Source organism: Leguminivora glycinivorella, chromosome 7, assembly GCF_023078275.1.
Source record: "Leguminivora glycinivorella isolate SPB_JAAS2020 chromosome 7, LegGlyc_1.1, whole genome shotgun sequence".
NCBI classification, from domain to species: Eukaryota; Metazoa; Arthropoda; class Insecta; order Lepidoptera; family Tortricidae; genus Leguminivora; species Leguminivora glycinivorella.
Window position 1 is genome coordinate 9,391,310 of NC_062977.1, and position 19,913 is coordinate 9,411,222.

The 19,913-nt window shown below is 41.0% G+C and overlaps 1 protein-coding gene across 1 annotated transcript in view; it reads left to right on the top strand.

The window, feature by feature from the left end:
• Positions 1-781: 781 nt before the first annotated feature.
• The window catches only part of LOC125227743 (potassium voltage-gated channel subfamily H member 8-like), a 177,143-nt gene continuing 158,011 nt past the window's right edge, over positions 782-19,913 (top strand). The window contains 2 exon segments of the mRNA XM_048132055.1: positions 782-871; positions 2,975-3,109. The gene's annotated coding sequence lies outside the window, so the exon portion shown is untranslated.

Here is a 19,913-nt window from a genome sequence, read left to right on the forward strand (position 1 = left end):
CATTTAATAATTACAGGGTACAAAATGTGACAAAACTTTTTTCTATTACACACGATCCACTATTTTTCTTTATAGGAGGTTACACCTTTTACATCTCTCATTATAGTCATAATATTGATGAACTCGGTTGAAACGGATTATTTGCTATTTCAGAAGCAGGTATAAGCCTGTGTTGTAATAAAATCATGTTTATAAGCTTATAAAGTCAAGATGTAATAAAGCTCTAAGGTATAATATTCTAAGACAAAATAAGAACAAAAGGGCTGAATTAGATTTGACGCGAAATATTGCCTCGATTTTCCATACCAACCATATTACGAGTAAAAATAATATATATGTATGTAAAAAAAATAACTTAAGGTAATTATTTTACAAGTAAACAATCTGAACGCTGTGATGTAAACAATAAAGAAATAATAGTTGTGTTTATTTTTACTTCTAGGAAATTACGAGTAAGTATTTTATTCGGTATAAAATCTTAAACTACCTATTTTTGACAGCTGAATAATCTTAGATAGTATCTTTGATTTTTGAATTTTGATCTTGGGGGTAGAGTCCGTAGGTGGTGATGAATAGTAAACGCGGAGTCTGGGGACGGTAATGAGGATGTAAATGGTGACAAGGTGGGGTGTGGGGCGCGCCGCGCTACCCCGGACAACCTGTGGCGTACGTATCTGTTGCGCCGCCCGCCCGAGCGCCCGTGCGCCCGGCGGCTTCCTCGGCGCTGCCGCCGCCCGCCGCCGCCGCCGCCGTCGCCGCCGGCTGCCCGCAGTTCGTGTCGCCGCGTCTCGCCCGTCGCCAGCGATCCACACGCTCGCGCTATCGCTCCCGCGCGAACTACACGTGTGCAACACCACTTCCTCTAACGTCGGTACGGTTCTATTCTGATACGTGCAAACTTTCTCGCATAAACATTAATAAATAACTCGCCACGTTGGAGGATTAATTGATTTCTGAAACAATGAAGTTTAATTAACAGGACATAACTTTCGTCATTAACAAACTCGTTGGATAGGAATTTGTAACAAACGGCATTAGGTTGTTTATTTAAATTTGAATTCAGCAGATTAATTAACAATGAATAGTTAATTCTACTTAATAATAAACTTATTAATTCAGTAGCCTTAATAAAAAGTATGAGTTTAAATGTTATAAATAATAATAAATCTTCGGTGTACGATCAAACGGTGGCAACATTCAATATTACTCGTATTATGCTTTTAAACAATAAACGTGTGTAGTAATATGTATATACACCGTGGGCCTGAATAACTATCGAAAGATTTTAACCACGTATTTTTGATGTAAAAAAAAACCAAAAAGATTAAATGACTTCTGTAATTCTTGGTCAATTTTTTATGTATTTTTTTATTTACTTTGTTTGAATGTATTTTCACATAAAATGTTATTCATAATACTGACACTTAAAATGAGTTTTAACGTTTTTTTTCTAAAAACCAAATTTTTGAAAGATTTTACTTCTCTTTTCTTGACATCTATTAATGAGGATATTGAGACTGTTCTCCATGATGGCATCAACGCCGTTAAAAAGCCCTTTTGTACTGAGTAACAATAAGAACATATTTTTTTTTCAATTGGTAATAACTCTGAAACTGGACGATATCCAGAAAAGTTCATACGACATTATAGTATCTAAATGTGGTCAGGAATACACTTTTTAAATCTTTCGGGTTATTCAGGCCCACGGTGTATATATACACGTTTACTGTATTGTACAAAGATCTTTAAATTTCATGTATGATTTCAGGGAGAAACAACCATCATGTAGGTATCGATACTTGTTCAATACGAAAACCTTCCCAGTCCTAGATGAACGATAACTGTTGGAGTGGTCCCGGGGTTTTTCCTACGTTAGTCATTGTTTTGTCGAAAAGGTTATCAATTTCATCACTTACCTACATTATTCCATGTATGTATGCTTTAGCAGACCTACATAAGTAAACTTAAAACGAATTATGTACCGTTTATAAAGTAAATATTATTTAATTTGTCCTTTTCTTATACTATGAAAACGTTTAAAATATTTTTAAATGTTGATTTTAACAGTTTGTAGACATTAAAAATGTGCCTTATATGATTTAATTACGATTCTGTTGCACTTCTTGTACTTTCATGCATCAGATTAAAATACTGACGCTAATAGGAACGCTTCGTTGTAATATAGAGCTTGCCTGTATTGAACATTAATAACTATGTGGTCAGATTCTGATTTAATAGAACTAATAATCTATATATTATCAGGTATTATATAATATATCTAAGATTAGCAATCAGATCAAATAATAGTTGTATTAATTTATCAAATATTACACATAAAAGATGATGACGTGACGCGGACGAAAACAGTTGAGTTGTTTGCGGTTGCGGAAGCAGCTAAACCTGACTTAGCTAGATAACAATCTCGAAAGAATTATAGTACCCGAGAACACAGATGGTTTATGTCATCATAGTAGTCACGTTGTACTGGCTGGTGAATCATAAAAAATAATTGTTTTTCAGCCAGTATTCGTGGACTAAACGGAACAAGTGCTTGGGTAGTAGCTTGGGTAGGTTAGAATGATTACATTATTGCAAACAAAAGCATGTTAATGTGATTAAAGTTTGATTATCCTAAATAAATTAAATACTCAAACATAATTGATACAAGGTTGTGCGCAATCGGCGGGGCCTTGAGCGATCGATCTATAGATAATGAACTGTGATAATTTGATAATCTGGGTAGACAAAATTAGCTACAAATTGCGAGTACTAAAACACCAACGCTGTTAAAATAAGGTGAATTTGGCTTTCTGATAAATCAAAATAGATATTTATTTTGACAAAGTATTTCATTTGCAAAAAAAATTTAATAATTTGAGCTTGAAAAGACTTATATTTTAGTTTCCAGTAATTATTAAAATCGAAACTGTGTTGTGTTTTATTTTTTTAAAACTGCGTTTAATTGCATTTTTAGTGTGTTGAATTGAAAGTGATAGCGAGGCTGAACATCACCAGTGATCGTCTGCAATCTGGAGGCTAACACACGGGTCCCGATGGCCGGTGCAGCCCGGCCGCGCTAGATCGATCCCGCAGCCCGGCGGGCTTCTCCGTAAGTGCACACCTCCCATACATGCATATTCAACCGACGTATAGCTCAGTCCTAACTGAAACTGATGTCATTACGACATCCGAAAGATGTCATTCTGATGCTTGGCATTTCGCTCGTGCTTGCCCTTATCTGTATAGACGCAAGCGAGACGCTCGATGACTGATAGACATCTTTATGATATCGTTCTGATATCAATATTTACGTTTGAATTGGCCTGGAAGGCAAATGAGGCTAAATCTCCGCACAATTTTACAGCGGAAACATTCTCGATGAGTACCGCGCGATGATAATATTTGACGTAAATTGTCGCTCCCATTCAATATGAAAACATCGCTTTCTATGTACCTATATGTGTTGTGTGATAAAATTCACATTCACAAAGATATTATAAAAAAGCAGTGTACCAAACTCAAATTTGTTAATTATATACCCGCTGTATGCTTCAGCGAGATCTTTTTTGTACTTCAATAAAGGGAAACGTATTCTATAAATTAATGATGTCCGTATGTTTAGGAACATGAATAGCCGTAACCGCTACGAAAATTCTTTCACGTAAATACCGCAATCATAAACCGGCATGGCCGGCGGGCTAGTATTTATTTACATTACGCTATAGCTACCCGTGGAATTCAAATTCTTCCTAAGTTTGTGGGAATTTCTGTCCAGAACGATGACAGAAATTTCAGTGAAATTGGGTTCATACATGACTATCAGGGAAAATTTACGAAATTCTAAAAGTCAGCAATTTTTAATAGATGCCAATAAATTCCAATAAAAAGGTAAAAATATTTTTAACAACAATGTTGTATTTTTTATTATAATCATTAATCGATAAACAATTTCCTGAAGGAACATTTTTTAAAGGTTTTTGGAAGAAATATAGATTCATTTCTCTTGCAGTGAAAGTAAAACCTTGTTTCATAAATAAGTCTGTAGAAATTGGTAAATTTCCGATGACAGTGATGACAGTCAATGAGACGATGTTCAATGAAATTATTATTTCTACTCTGATAATTAACATACTATACACGGTGTAACATGAGAAAACCGAATAATTTAAACAACGTATTCCTGTTGACATGTCAAGCATAAGATGTCATTTAAAAATTCTCGATTCACGAAAACAACACATTATATTTTGTAAGTAGGTACACTAGGTACATTTTTTTTTGCCGAAATTTACTTTTATACCTACTTAAGATTTTTCCTTTTCCATACGATAACTGTATAGCATAATTCAAATATTCTGATATCAGTGTACGTTCAAACTGGCCGGATAGTTTTTAGAAGGGCACTACGTGATCTGACCTATATGACCAAAAAATGTATCGGTGCGGCATCGGCTCGTCGCTTCGCTCGTGGTTCAACTATAGAATCCTTTCACTTTCTGGTTTTTCAATTCCACACTCGGCGTTAAAATACAACTTTGCCCCCTTGTATAACAAATAACTATTATGGGACAATTATTTATTTCGTGAACAAAGTTTTCAAGATACGTGTACGATTTTATTTTTCCTGTAATATTTACTATAACAGTCATCGATGTAGGGAACAAATCAAATTATTTTACTAAATATTTTTTGATTTGTTTTTTAAGTAGTAACACTACTATATTTAAATTATAAACTGAAATAGATACCATACACTAAAGAAAAAGCGATCAAGCCCACTGGTGGCGATGCCTATCCTTCAGAGATAACATACACTAGAGAAATTTCGACGGGTACCTCGGTGGTCGAGGTGGTGCAGCGGTTTATCACGTCAGCCACGTTAGCTGGAGACCCGGGTTCGATTCCCGGCTTCGCTACCAGTGGGCTTGATCGCTTTTTCTTACGTGTATGGTATCTATTTCAGTTTATAATAGTCATGTTTCAGACAGACAGACAGACAGACAGACAGACGGACAGAGCGGCATCATAAGGGTTCCTTTTTGGTACGGAACCCTAAAAATATTATATGACTTTTGTAATTTTTGGGAGAAAAAACATTTTTTGTACTTTTTTCTAAATTTTTGAATACTTTACAATGGGCTTTGATAAGCTATAACCAAATTACATTATAGTCTCTAAATATGGTCAGGAATATACTGTTCAATCTTTCGGGTTATTCAGGCCATCCATGTATATTAGAAGTAAAAACGTGCTAAAGCACACGAAAAATTTTCATAACATTTTACTCAGCGTTGGGGAATTCTAGAAAGGCAAGATGGTGCTCGGTAATATTTTTCTCTAAGTCAGGAATAGTTACGTAGTAGTAGATTATACGATAATTACTTTCTCTACTACCTTCTTTCCTTACTACCAAAGTCTCTTATCAAGCGAAATTAAAGTTGAGTGAACATAATTTGCTTACGCCGTGGCTTGCGTGGGCGACGGTCGCGCGATGGTCGCGCGACGGCGATGCGACGCATACAAACCTTATCGATACGGAAGTATGAGACGCGACGGCGACGGTCTCCCACGCAAGACACGGCGTTATACGGCATAGCAATAATAAGAGAACAAATCGTATTTACGAGTATGTATCCAATCCAATGTATCATTATGATACCTACATACGATTTCTTCTCTGTGTTATTCCTTCATAAGTATCTAACTTTTCTGGAACGTAAACGAGGGCTTTGGAAATTTTACGAATATTTCTTCTAACAAAATGGCTTGCTTGAACAACTTTGACAGATTGTTTATTTTTTATTAATCAGACGTTATCCCATACTTTTAAGGTGTAGTATATAATATGCATAATCGTACATATTAGCTTTATTTTTGATTGACCCAACACCCATTTGGACCGTCCTCCTCAAATCGTTATCCTGCCTTATTAGATATCTCATTTAACGACATGATCTCCACGATGCATAAAATAATAAAAGAACCATTAAAAAAAGATTCTGTTTAAAGGGTTGTGTAATTGTGTAATGATTCTGTAGGTAATATAATAATTGTTACAGATTCTATATATTTTTATGGAATAGGAGGCAAACGAGCAGGTAGGTCGCCTGATGGTAAGCGATCACTGCCGCCCATGGACACCCGAAACACCAGAGGTGTTGGAGGTGCGTTGCCGGCCTTTAAGATGGGTTTACGCTCTTTTCTTATATATAACATATATTCTTATATTTACATATAACGGTATAATACGATTATGATGCCGCTGTGGCTTACAATAAGGGTTTACGCCTATCGTGTAGACTGGTTCACCAAATCAACGCGCGTAGAGATGTTGTGGTTACACTATGTATAAGTATTATTTTACGGCTCAGGCAAGATTTGCACACATCACGCAGGTTGATTTATGAATATTATGGCCTTGGCTATGGCTTTGTTCGCTGTATTCCGCCGAATTTATAAGTAATTTTGGTCGAATTACCCATCAATGTCAATTCTGTGGTTAATACTGTCTTCTCTGTTTCTCAAATAACGAATGACGACCGGTCTGGCTCAGGCGGTAGTGACCCTGCCTGCTGAGCCGCGGTCCTGGGTTCGAATCTATGGGCATTTGTTTGTGTGATGAGCACAGATATTTGTTCCTGAATCATGGATGTTTTCTATGTATATAAGTATGTATATCGTCGCTTAGCACCCATAGTACAAGCTTTGCTTAGTTTGGGGCTAAGTTGATCTGTGTAAGGTGTCCCCACAGAACTTAATTTAGATAGAAGAAACAAATTATTTATTTATTTATTTATTATTTTATTTTACCTTAGGTGTCAAGATTTCATTATATGTACCTAATTGGTAACTATTACTTACTCAAAGCACATAATATTTATTATGAAAACACAAACCTTTCTAAACATAAACGAAAACAATACAAATGTATGCTACAGTGTGTAATACAAATGTAGGTATGTACAGTGTGGAAAGATAAGTCGGGCCCTGGAGGGAGTGGAGGGTAACTACCTTAAATCTTTAAGCTGGCTCATTTAAATTAAAAAAGACATAAATAAGAAATACAGAAGAGAAAATAAAGAAGACTTTATTTTTAAAAAGAAACAAAACTGCATTCAAAGATTTTCTAAAACTCTCTTGCTCGGACTCGAGCTTACTTAAATAAAATAAAAATAAACCCTCGCTAATTTATTAAGCTAATCGATAGCATTGTTATTTAGGTACAATTTCAATAATAAACATTTGGTCTTAAAAATAAAATGATTGTTAAATCTAACTTTATTTTACTATCAATTTACACCATATCCATAGCGAATTTAAGAAAATCTTTAACGCGTTTGGTTTCTTTAAAAAAAAAGGAACATGTTCTTTGAGTAAAATGAGCATACGGATTTAAGGTAGTTTTCCTCCAGGACCTGACGTATCTGTTCACCATGTATAGGTACCGGACTTAATTTAATAGATAATGAATTAGATAAATATATATTTATCTTTTAACGCATAACGCAATAAGATAAAGAGATATCTCCAGTTATGCGTTGAAAGGACAATGACCGGACTACAGTTAAGGTATTTCGGGTTATCCATATTTTAATGAGAAAAGGAAAAAAAAAAAATCTGCCCCCACTTTACATGTAGGGGGCTACCCTAATAAAACATTTTTTTCCATTTTTTATTTTTGCACTTTGTTGATACCTCAGCTACGCAAAAACGGACGGACGGACGGACAGACAGACATTTTAAAAACAAACCGTGAAAAAGCTCTTTATTTCCACGCTTATTTTTTTGCCAAACTAGGTTAGGTAATCCAATATTTCAGTACGGCCATACTCCGCTTTTAATTGATAGGCAGCTACCTGAATTGAAATAAAACTTCTGAAGAGATTATTAGTGTGAAAAAACTCATTATCATCTAGACAATTCAATTTATAAGGCAAACTATAATTTCGTAACTGTTTTAGGGCAAAACTTGAGATAACATTATGTATTGTCACATTTTATTTATTTGAATATAATTTTAGTTAATATCTTGGTATCTATGTGAACTAAGAGCTGATTAGAGTGTTTTCATGTGAGCATGATGTGTTTCTTAAGTTAATACTGACAACATTAGAACATCACCCACGAAACACTGTCTATTTAGGAAAAACAAAGAAGAAATGTGTTTTTTGTGTCACTTCCTTTTCACACTGTCGTTATTTCCGTGTCGGATGCACATAAAAGAGCTAATTTTCCTTGTCCTATGATAATATAACGCTACCCCAGAATTCACGGGCCCGTAGCGTCGTTTATTGTCAATGTTTCGAAGCTGTACCTACCCTTATTATGTTAGTGGTAACGAAGACCTTCGAATAGTACATTGATGACTTGTCTCCTAATGAATAGTGACCCTGTTTAAGAACGTGATGATCCAGGGTTCAAATTCTGGTAAGGGCATTAAATGCAATAATTTGTTGAGCACTAGTATTTGTTCCTGAATCATGGGTGTTTTCTACATATATATGTAGCTGCTCATAATAGACGGAATACCTACTCATTAAATCAAAATTTAGGATTGTAAAATTTCGCCAAAAACTGAAGATAATTAGTCACACACATACATTTCCATAATTAAATTTGCCCTGAAATTCGCATAACAATCACTGAATTATTTATCAAAACACATATAGGTAAATCGCTACAAATTGTTAAACTACTTATATCGTTTATTTCCGGAAAAAATCGTCAGCTTTTTATGAAAAGAATGTGGGATAACGCCGACGACCTTTACAATAATAAAAAAGTCAACGCAAGTGCAATCAGTCAACGCAGGGCAGCTTGTGGCGAGCTGTTGGGGAACAGCGACCCCACGTACCCGAGTGCTCCTGGGGAGTTCTGTTACCCGTAAGGCGGGTGGGTGGGACAGTACTCTCTACCTCTGGCTTGCCTTGGCTGGCCGTCCAGAGTGGAGTCGTTAGGGCTACATGCCCCAGGGGTGGAAGTGAAAATTTGCATAAGACGCGAGTTGGTACAGTGGCTTAACAGCCACTGGGCAGAAAGCGGTGTACACCTCTCGACACCCTTGAGTTCTCACACCGGTGTTGCCCTTGAGCCATCTTGGATGTCGCTTTTTGTGGGGGCCCATCTTGTGGGGACGAGTCACCGTCTGCCGGAAATAAAATTGGATACCGTTTTATTAGGCAGGCGTCCGGTTTTTTATCCATAGCTCAGTATTTAGTCCATCGCTTTCATCAAAATAGACCAGTTCATTTTAGATTCCATTAACTCTCAAATAGTCCTTACACCCTGGCGGGTGTTGCCTCTGCGTGTGTCCCATGATACGGGCAAGGGCAACATCCGCTCGGTGTACCCTTTACATTTCATTAAAGTGTCGAAAGGGCCTCTACGCGTTGGCTTCGGCCCCGCGCACGCCTCCCAAAGGTCCGGAATACCATTGTTCCGTGATGGGAAAGACAAAAAAAAAAAAGATTGGAAATTGAACCCGGAAATTTACATAACAGCGAAATGATACCCGGATATAATGATTTCGGTTAGATTTTGACAACCGGTAACGATAACGTGTGTACGAGTATTGCACTAAGCCAGCGTTCCCACTTAAACGTCGCGTGTCTCGGGGCGCGCAACGGACGTCCGCGCCACGCCACCTGAGTGTAATTCAAAAAACGTCTCCTCAGTACATTTTGTATAGGAAGGACGTAAGACGCGCCCCAGGTGGCGTGGCGGCGGCGTGGCGCGCGCCGCGCCGCTTGGCGGCGCGTCTTACGTCCTTCCTATACAAAATGTACTGAGGAGACGTTTTTTGAATTACACTCGGGTGGCGTGGCGCGGACGTCCGTTGCGCGCCCCGAGACACGCGACGCTCTGATGTGGCCGGTCCCTAACTAGCAATTATATCCTAACTAGCTTTTGCTCGGCGGCTTCGCTCACGTTAAATTCTAAATTTGCGGAATGCTCTACCCCCCCTTTTAGGGACAAAAAGTAGCCTATGTCACTCTCCATCCCTGTATCTATTTTCTAGATTTCGCTTAGATTCAGAGTTCTGTCTTTCCCATCATGGAACAATGGTGTTCTTAACCTTTGGGAGGGGTGCAGGGCCAAAACCAATGCGTAGGCCTCTCGCGAAGGGCCTCCTTTTGACACTTTAATGAAACAAAAGGGCCTCTACGTGTTGGTTTTGGCCCCGCACCCCTCCCAAAGGTCCCAAAGGTCCAGAACACCATTGTTCCATGATGGGAAATGAAAGTGATGGACTATATACTGGGCTATAGGATAACAAACCGGACGCCTGCCTAATAAAACGGTATCCAATTTTATTTCCGACAAAAGGTCACTCGTCCTCACAAGATGGGCCCCCACAAAAAGCGACATACAAGATGGCTCAAGGGCAACACCGGTGTGAGAACTCAAGGATGTCGAGAGGTGTGCAGCGCTTTCTGCGCAGGGTGGCTAGCCGAATGGCACAATCGCTCACGAAACGCTCACGAAACGAAGCGCTAGTAGATATCTATCTCTATCGCGCTTGCGTATTGGCGCGACAGAGCCAGCGGCGTATCGCTTTCGTTTGGCGTCGGAGAAATGCCATTCGGCTACGGGGCCTGGGTGGCTAGCCGAATGGCACAAACGCTCACGAAACGCTCACGAAACGAAGCGCTAGTAGATATCTATCTCTATCGCGCTTGCGTATTGGCGCGACAGAGCCAGCGGCGTATCGCTTTCGTTTGGCGTTGCGATTTCAAGCGAATAGTTAAATACAAAAGTACTGAGCTAATATCAGATACCTACTCTATTTTTATTCTTCCAGCCAAAGCCGAAAAATTCAACACAATAGTGTTGTGTTGCTAGTATAGTTCAACACAACACTATTGTGTTGAATATATAGGTAGTCAAAAAAGACAAGTGGCGTAGGTAACAATTTGAAGCGAAGCCGAAAATTGTTAATAAAGACGCCACGAGTATTTTTTGACTCAGTTAAACACCGCTGCATATAATACTTTTTCTACGACCATGCACTTAGATTTTTAGAAGAACTTTCGTGAAATTGTTTCCTGTATTTTGACGCAAAGTTTTGCACTGCCAGCGCTGGAGCCAGCTGCCCAAAGCCATCCCCCGCCGGCTTCCCGCGCACGCGCGCAGGTAACGTTATAACCAAAAAGGATCGAGTATTATAGAGAGTTACTGTCAAAGTAAAATGTGTAATCACAGTGCATAGACTGCCATTTGCGTCAAAATACAGGAAACAATTTCACGAAAGTTCTTCTAAAAATCTATCAAAAACTAAGTGCATGGTCGTAGAAAAAGTATTATATGCAGCGGTGTTTAACTGAGTCAAAAAATACTCGTGGCGTCTTTATTAACAATTTTCGGCTTCGCTTCAAATTGTTACCTACGCCACTTGTCTTTTTTGACTACCTATATATTCAACACAATAGTGTTGTGTTGAACTATACTAGCAACACAACACTATTGTGTTGAATTTTTCGGCTTTGGCTGGAAGAATAAAAATAGAGTAGGTATCTGATATTAGCTCAGTACTTTTGTATTTAACTATTCGCTTGAAATCGCAACGTATGAAATGCCATTCGGCTACGGGGCCAGGCATTTCTCCGACGCCAAACGAAAGCGATACGCCGCTGGCTCTGTCGCGCCAATACGCAAGCGCGATAGAGATAGATATCTACTAGCGCTTCGTTTCGTGAGCGTTTCGTGAGCGATTGTGCCATTCGGCTAGCCACCCAGGCCCCCTAGCCGAATGGCATTTCTACGACGCGAAACGAAAACGAAACGCCGCGAAAGGTGGCTCTGTCACGCCAGCGATAGGGATAGATAATTATCTACGAAAGTTTCGTTTCGTAAGCATTTTAAGTGCCAGTTTTATGAATAACATTTACTTTTTATGTAAAATATACATCCTAAAAATAAAATAAAATAAATATTTGCCAAAATTTGTTTGGCTCTGTAACCATGGCAACGCATTGTTATAACCAAAGACATATATAACTCCGTATAGACAGATAAAGTCTAAGAAAAAAGCGTACCTCAAAACCATACAGAAAAAGGTACGGTGACCTAGATGGCGATACACCTTTGGGGGACGCTCGGCTAGATAGCGCTAATATTAAAATTTGACATTTGAACACATATCAAGCTAAAAATATGGGCCAAATTGTCAAAACTGAGGTTCAAAAGTCTGTGTCGAGAAATGGCAGTCTATGCACTGTGATTACACATTTTACTTTGACAGTAACTCTCTATAATACTCGATCCTTTTTGGTTATAACGTTACCTGCGCGCGTGTGCGGGAAGCCGGCGGGGGATGGCTTTGGGCAGCTGGCTCCAGCGCTGGCAGTGCAAAACTTTGCGTCAAAATACAGGAAACAATTTCACGAAAATTCTTCTAAAAATCTATCAAAAACTAAGTGCATGGTCGTAGAAAAAGTATTATATGCAGCGGTGTTTAACTGAGTCAAAAAATACTCGTGGCGTCTTTATTAACAATTTTCGGCTTCGCTTCAAATTGTTACCTACGCCACTTGTCTTTTTTGACTACCTATATATTCAACACAATAGTGTTGTGTTGAACTATACTAGCAACACAACACTATTGTGTTGAATTTTTCGGCTTTGGCTGGAGGAATAAAAATAGAGTAGGTATCTGATATTAGCTCAGTACTTTTGTATTTAACTATTCGCTTGAAATCGCAACGTATCCGCTCGTACTTTTTTAATTAGTTTGTAAACAAACATCCATGCTCAATTTGAACCACTTTTTATTGCGGCCAAAAAAAGTGCTGGCAATTACCGAGAAGTGAGTCAGTAGTGCGCCATTGTTTTCCGGTTCCTGGCAACTTGCCCGCTGCGTAACCATCGATATCGATGATTTCTAATTTATTAATTAGAAGTTATATTTAACTCTAACTGAATCCTCTGGTTGGATGTTAATTTAAATTTTCAAGAGTATTGAGATAGTTGTAGCAGATCTGTTTGTTAATCTTTCGTGTGTTTTTAATTATTTAAGTAAGGCTTTTGTCAAGTTTATTGCCTTTGTACCTGAAATAATTTATCACAGGCCTTTGCGTCTATTGCAGACGATTTACACATTGTTGCTTCGACAACGGGTTTGGTGACTGTGGAGGCCGATTCGCGAGCGGCACGACCTGCCACATTTTTGACAGAGACAACTCATACCACCTGAGGTTCCAGTCTCGGTTTTGACCACGGTCTTCAGCTAAGGTTTCCCAGGCTTGATGGTCGATTTGAAATGCAGACTTGTCTCGCTTAACACAGTCTTTGAAGCGTAGCATCGTTCTTCCAACGTTCCTTTTAGCATACGCGACCGCACCTAGCAAGACACGTCGAGGTATTCTGGAGGGCTCCATTCGGTGCACATGCCTCAGCCAACGCAAGCGTCTCTGTTTGAGAAGAGCGGTAAGACTGGGCAGCTGCGCTTTTTCAAGAACCTTTTGGTTTGAAATAAATTAAACTCATAATTTTCTACAGTTCTGACAACGCCATTTGGATATTCGACAGAGGTAGGTTCTAATTCTAAGTAGAGATGCTGTGCGGATTGATACTTTTTCAATACCTGTTCATTCACTGCGAGAAATAGCGAGACTAGCTAAGGTGATGGTGGCTGTTCGCGAATCTGTTGCGTACTGGCTCTGTCAATTGCATGACAGAGCAACCGTTTTTTTTTAATATTCGAATTTCAACTGTGACAAAGTGTTGCCACAGTTAACATGAAAAAATATCCGAAAAATGATGGGCAAAACTGAACATTCCGCCCACCAAAATACACTAGTATTTTGACGTAGTGCGAAAAAAAATAAAATAAAAAAAATGGCGAAAACGATACGGATACGAAAACATTAAAATTAAACGAGAAAATAGACGACACAATTGAACCGCTTTAGAGCAGCAGCTACACCGGCAATGGGCACAGCTTGACCACAGGCCGTTTGTACAACCCTGTGGCAGTGCGCACGGAAACCACACGACAGATTCCATCGGATCCGGGGTGTGTCTCGACGATGCGACCCAGGGGCCATTTCATTGGGCTCGTCTGCTCGTTTATGACGAGCACGAGTGCTCCGACCTGGATGTTAGACTCTTTGTCGTGCCACTTCATCCTCTGTTGGAGAGTATGCATGTACTCCTTAGACCATTTGCTCCAGAAGTCTTGGTGCATTTTCTGCAGCAGCTTCCAGCGTTGGAGAGGGCCAACCCGGACGTCTGCCAGATCCTCCTCAGGCACGACCGACAGGGGTTCTGTGGTCAAGAAATGACCCGGAGTCAAGGCTGAAAAGTCATTAGGGTCGGAGCTGAGAGGAGTGAGTGGCCTTGAGTTCAGCAAAGCCTCGACCTGAGTTAAGACCGTCGAAAACTCCTCGTACGTCAGCCTTTGGTTCCCTATGACGCGCGAGAGGTGTGTCTTTACCGCCTTGATCCCGGCTTCAGCGAGTCCCGAGAAATGTGGGCTCCCTGGCGGGTTAAATTCGAAATGAATTGCTTCGCGTGCGGCAGCATCCTCCACGAGACGTTGGAGGATGTTGCTCGCACCGACAAAGTTTTTGCCTTGGTCAGAGATTAACCGACTGCACCGACCTCGACGGGCGACGAAACGCCGGAGCGCAGCCAGAAAGGCGTCTGAGGACAACTCCGTAGCCAGCTCAGTATGTATCGCCTTTGTCGCGGTGCAAACGAAGACGCAGATGTAGCCCTTGTACGTCTTGTTCCCGCGACCACGACCAAGGGCGATATCGAAAGGTCCACCAAAGTCGACCGCTGAGCTCGAAAAAGCCTTCAGTTGAGTGATGCGATAAGCTGGTAGGTCTCCCATGAATGGCGCAGGAGCGCCCAGCGGGCGAACCCGGAAGCATTTCATGCACTTTGAGACCACGGCGTAGATAGCCCGCTTAGGACTCATGATCCAGAAATGCTGCGCCAGCAAATTATGGAGCGTTTGGATGCCCGGATGCATAAAACGCCTGTGGTATTCGTCAATCAAGAGATAGGTCAGACGGTTGTCGCGAGGTAGCAAAAGGGGATGTTTAACATCGAATTCGAGAGAGGCTCGCGACAAGCGTCCGCCCACCCTCAAGAGACCCGCGTCATCTAGGAATGGGCACAGTTTTTTAAATGCCTTCGGGAGAGAGTTCGAAAGACTACTTGTCACCTTCTCGATCTCCGAAGCAAAGTGGTGCTTTTGCACATGGCACACGAGGAACATGAGGGCCTGTTTAAGTTCTAGCGGTGTCAGGGGACCGCTCAACAAGTTGTTGGGCATCTTCTGATTCCTCGCGTTATATGCGAACCTGCGACAGTATGCAAGGACACGTTGCAGTGTCCTTAGCGACGAGAATTTATTCATCAGGTTGTCTGTCCATGATTCTTTCACTGAGACAGTGAGCACAGTGACCTTGCGCTCTTCGTGTAGAACGTCCAGATCCACTGCCACCGTGGACTTAGGCCAGTCAACCTTATCCAAACCTAGCCAAGATGGGCCCTGCCACCAGTTATTGTGGTGAACCAGGTCATCTGGCAAGAGTCCTCGCGATCCACAATCCGCAGGATTGTCACCAGTCCTCACGTGCCGCCAACAGTCTGGAGGGATGATATCCTGAATGTGACTCACGCGGTTAGCCACGAAAGTTTGCCATCTGGACGGGCAAGACTTTATCCACGTCAAAGCAACGCTGGAATCAGACCACGCACAAATTTCACAAATCTTGTGGAGGGGCGTCAGAGCCTCTGCAACAGATGCTATCAAGTCAGCAAGTAGAACCGCAGCCAGCAACTCTAGACGGGGTATCGACAGCTTACGAAGAGGTGCCACTCTTGATTTGCTGCAGACCAGATGAACATATCGCGTTCCATCCTCACCTGACGTCCGTAAATACACCACCGCGCAATACCCTCGCTCTGAGGCGTCGCAGAAACCGTGGACTTCGAGCGAGACGAAATCCTTGACCATACGGCGCGGGACAGACACCGATTTCAACGAAGGAAGCTGCGCTTTGAATTCTCGCCATTCGGATGCAAGGTTCTCTGGCGCATCATCATCCCATGAAACGCCTGAGACCCAGAGCAACTGCATGAGGGCCTCAACACTCCATGGTGGGGTATGTAAAAGAACCCCCCCAAATCCACCTTTGGAGGATCACATTCCTCAAGGTGGCGACAGCTTTTGTAGTCCTTCATGAAGGCTACATAGTTCTGGTAGAAGTCGGAGTTACTTAATAACTTCCGCTCCAACGACAAGAATCTCTTAAGAGCGATGGCTCGAGAGCCCGAGAAGATAGGTTTATTAGAAGTATCAACAAAAGGTAAAGGAACGACAAATCTACCTTCTTCTGTGCGACGAAAATTAGCGAGAAAGTATTCCTCGCACAGCTGATCTTCCTTCGATAAAATGACGGTGTTCGGAGAGTTGACATCTTCCAACTCCCAGAACCTCTTAATGGAGTCGTCAAGCGATAACTTGCCCACTACCAGCTGACAACTGTTGTTACGGAACCGAGAACGACAAATGTCCGTAGTACAGTCGCCTGCGTCTCCCATCAGAATCCACCCGAAAACGGTGTTGACGGCAGTCGCCTGGCCCGGGGCCCCATGGATTAAACCTGGGCGCAACGAAGAAGCGAAAATATTGACATTCAACAATAGATCAACAGGTCCTGGAATGTGCCAGTAGGGGTCAGCTAATTCTAAGCCCCTAATATGTTGCCATGATGACAGGTCGACAAGTTCAGGCGGCATCTCAGGACAAATTTTAGGCAGCAAATAAGCCTGAAACGAGAGGCTAGTATCAGCCTTCCCAACGCTCGGTGTGATGGTACATGACAATGTGCCACCAGGCTTCGACACAAGTTCACCGATACCAGTGATGGCATGGTTCCCATATTCTGCCCGGAGACCAAGTCTCTGTGCACATGCCTCACTTATGAAATTACAACCACTGGCACAGTCAAGCAAGGCCCTTACCTCAACTAAATTCCCTCTGGCATTCTCCACCAATACCCTCGCAGTCGAAAATAGGGATGAAGCGGCAACATTATTGGCTACCATCACCAGAGGATTTGTTGAGCTTGATGGACGCTTCAAATTATCCACATCCGTTGCCGGGGGTACAGGCACCTTACCACTATTAAAATGCAACAGCGTATGGTGAGAGAACCGACATTGCTCACACCGCTGCTTCGACTTGCAAGACCTCATAGGATGTGACCCCGACAAACACAGAATACACAACTTATTCTCTTTTGCACATTTAAACCGAGAAGCGGGGTCATAATTTAAAAAGGTTGGACAGGATGTAAGACTATGGGCCTGTCCACACACCTCACACTTAGGAGCGGAGACTACTAAGGCTACTTTTGGCTTATTAGATGGCTTGCTACTACTCGGCTGCGGAGCACTAGCAACAAACCCCGATGCCCCTGCCGCGTCTAAGGCACGGTGTCGCTTTTCAATAAAATCCTGCAATTTACTAAACTCAGGAATGTCATCAGAGTTATGTTCTAATTCGAATTGCTCTTTAGTGTTCCTATCAAGCTTCGACCACAGTAGCTGTACAAGAAGGAAATTTTTGTCCGGTAAGTTGAAACCTTTCAAAATCGACAAATTTTCAGCAAAAACCCTATAAACCCGCTGCAGGTCACTAGCCCGAGATGCCTTCACCGGCTCACACTGTACAAGCTTCTCATAGTATGTAGTAGCAATTAATCTAGTTTTGTTATATTGCTTGTACAGCGCTTCATATGCTACCTTATAGTTGTCATCGGTGACAGGATAATTCTTTATAAGGTCATAAGCTTCGTTTTGCACACTGGACAAAAGATAATGTAATTTTTCAACCGGAGCAATGTCAGTCCGCTTGTCCACCAAAGAATTAAACAACTGCATAAATGTTACCCAATTTTCAATTTTCCCATCAAATGCTTTAATTTGCAGTTTTGGTAACTTAGGCAAGACCGGCTGCGGCACGCCCGAGACTGACGAAGTCCCAGCACAAGGCTTCCTATTCTGCAACCTCGACCGTACTGCCCTTACTTTCGAATCGAACATCGCGGTATGTGAGCAGATCTCCCTGTGTTCGAAACGAGGAGCACTACTTAATAACTTTATTTGCGCTTCATGGAAGTTCTTCGCTATAGAACACAGCTCACTTTCGTCACATAGCGCAAGTTCGGAGTCCGACAACATTTGCAAATATTCAATTCTCATTACCTGATAGTCACGAGCAATCATCACCGTGTCAACCTCTGTTCCGACAGACTTATCGCCATTCGTCATTATTACGGCGTTAAATTACACTAAAAACGGCGATATTAATATGAAATTACAACAAAACTAATCTTCACAGAATAAATCACAACAACACAAAAGTCGGTTGATTGACACTGACAGAAGTGACAGGTGTCAGCTGACAGGTGACACTTGACAAAATTGTTGCCAATAAAATGAAAAGTGAGTGAATGATTTTTGTTAAAGCACCATTACCCGACCAACTTTCTTGCTTACCCACAAAATTTTAACAAGTCTACCCTAAATTTTAAAGTGCGAAAAATGACAATACAAATTTGAGAAAGCGAATATTTAAAACGAAAACGACAAATCATAGGCGCTTTATCAAAGTATGCGGGTCGAAGGCCAAAATGTTCGACAATTAATGGACTGTATGGGGGCGAAAAGGGGAAAACGATAGAGTGGAATTTAGGGCCGAGTCAGCAAGGAAGTTGGTATGGAGTGAAGATGATAAATGTGATGTTAGAAGACTAAGTGTGAAATAAGTGTAAGCGAAGTTTACCTTACAGTCCGGGAATGTGAGGACTGAGTCGTTGGTCGCGCTGTAGGCCCGCTGGCGGTGATTTCAGCTCCTTGTCGCAAGCTAGAGGAAGCGTAAAACCGTTACCTTCGAGCTTTCAACTTAGACCTTCGACGTTCTCTCCACGGATGATCCTGGCGCTCTTCGATACACAACACTTATTGAAATGATATTAAACTACGGGTGATGGTGCTTTTAATGATTCACTGCGAGCAATAGCGAGACTAGCTAAGGTGATGGTGGCTGTTCGCGAATCTGTTGCGTACTGGCTCTGTCAATTGCATGACAGAGCAACCGTTTTTTTTTAATATTCGAATTTCAACTGTGACAAAGTGTTGCCACAGTTAACATGAAAAAATATCCGAAAAATGATGGGCAAAACTGAACAATACCTATTCAAAAGTGACCGGGAGAGGCGAAAAAAGCATCCATTTATATATTCTTCGTAAAAAATGGTTGATAGCATTTTTATAAAGAATATAAAAATGGAATGCTCTAGAAATATTAAAATAAATTTTCGCAAATAAAACACATGAATACACAAATTCACGTGAGATAAATGTATGTATTTTTCCGAACTAGGTACCTACGTTGCGTATACACAAATTACACATTTCAATTGCCAGCAAATCCAATATAGCACAGATTTCTGTTCACGTCTATATTGCTCAGTAAACTTTTGCATGCAAGTTATAGCCTCCGTGGTTAACTACAAGTCATGAGTTGAACAATTGCACGCAATATTCCGACCCACGGATCTGCTCTGACGTAGCGCCCGATTAATCTCCACACAAATTAAACGCAACCTCAGTCCCATTTGCTGGTGTGACTTTTTTCATACTAAGTCTGTGGCTAACAAGCATGGGCCATCGGAAAAAGGTTTAGCAATACCAGCCTTTTCAACGTTTTAATCGATAAGAGATAAGTCTATGTATGAAATTTTCCCCTTAAATCAACAAAAAGTAAATGGATTTGTAAGTAATATTATTAATTATTAAACTTTCGTTGGATACTTGCTTAGCTAAAATTTAACATTTTCCTGGCACTTTTACTTACTGGCAACCACATTACTAAGAAATTGTTAGATCCA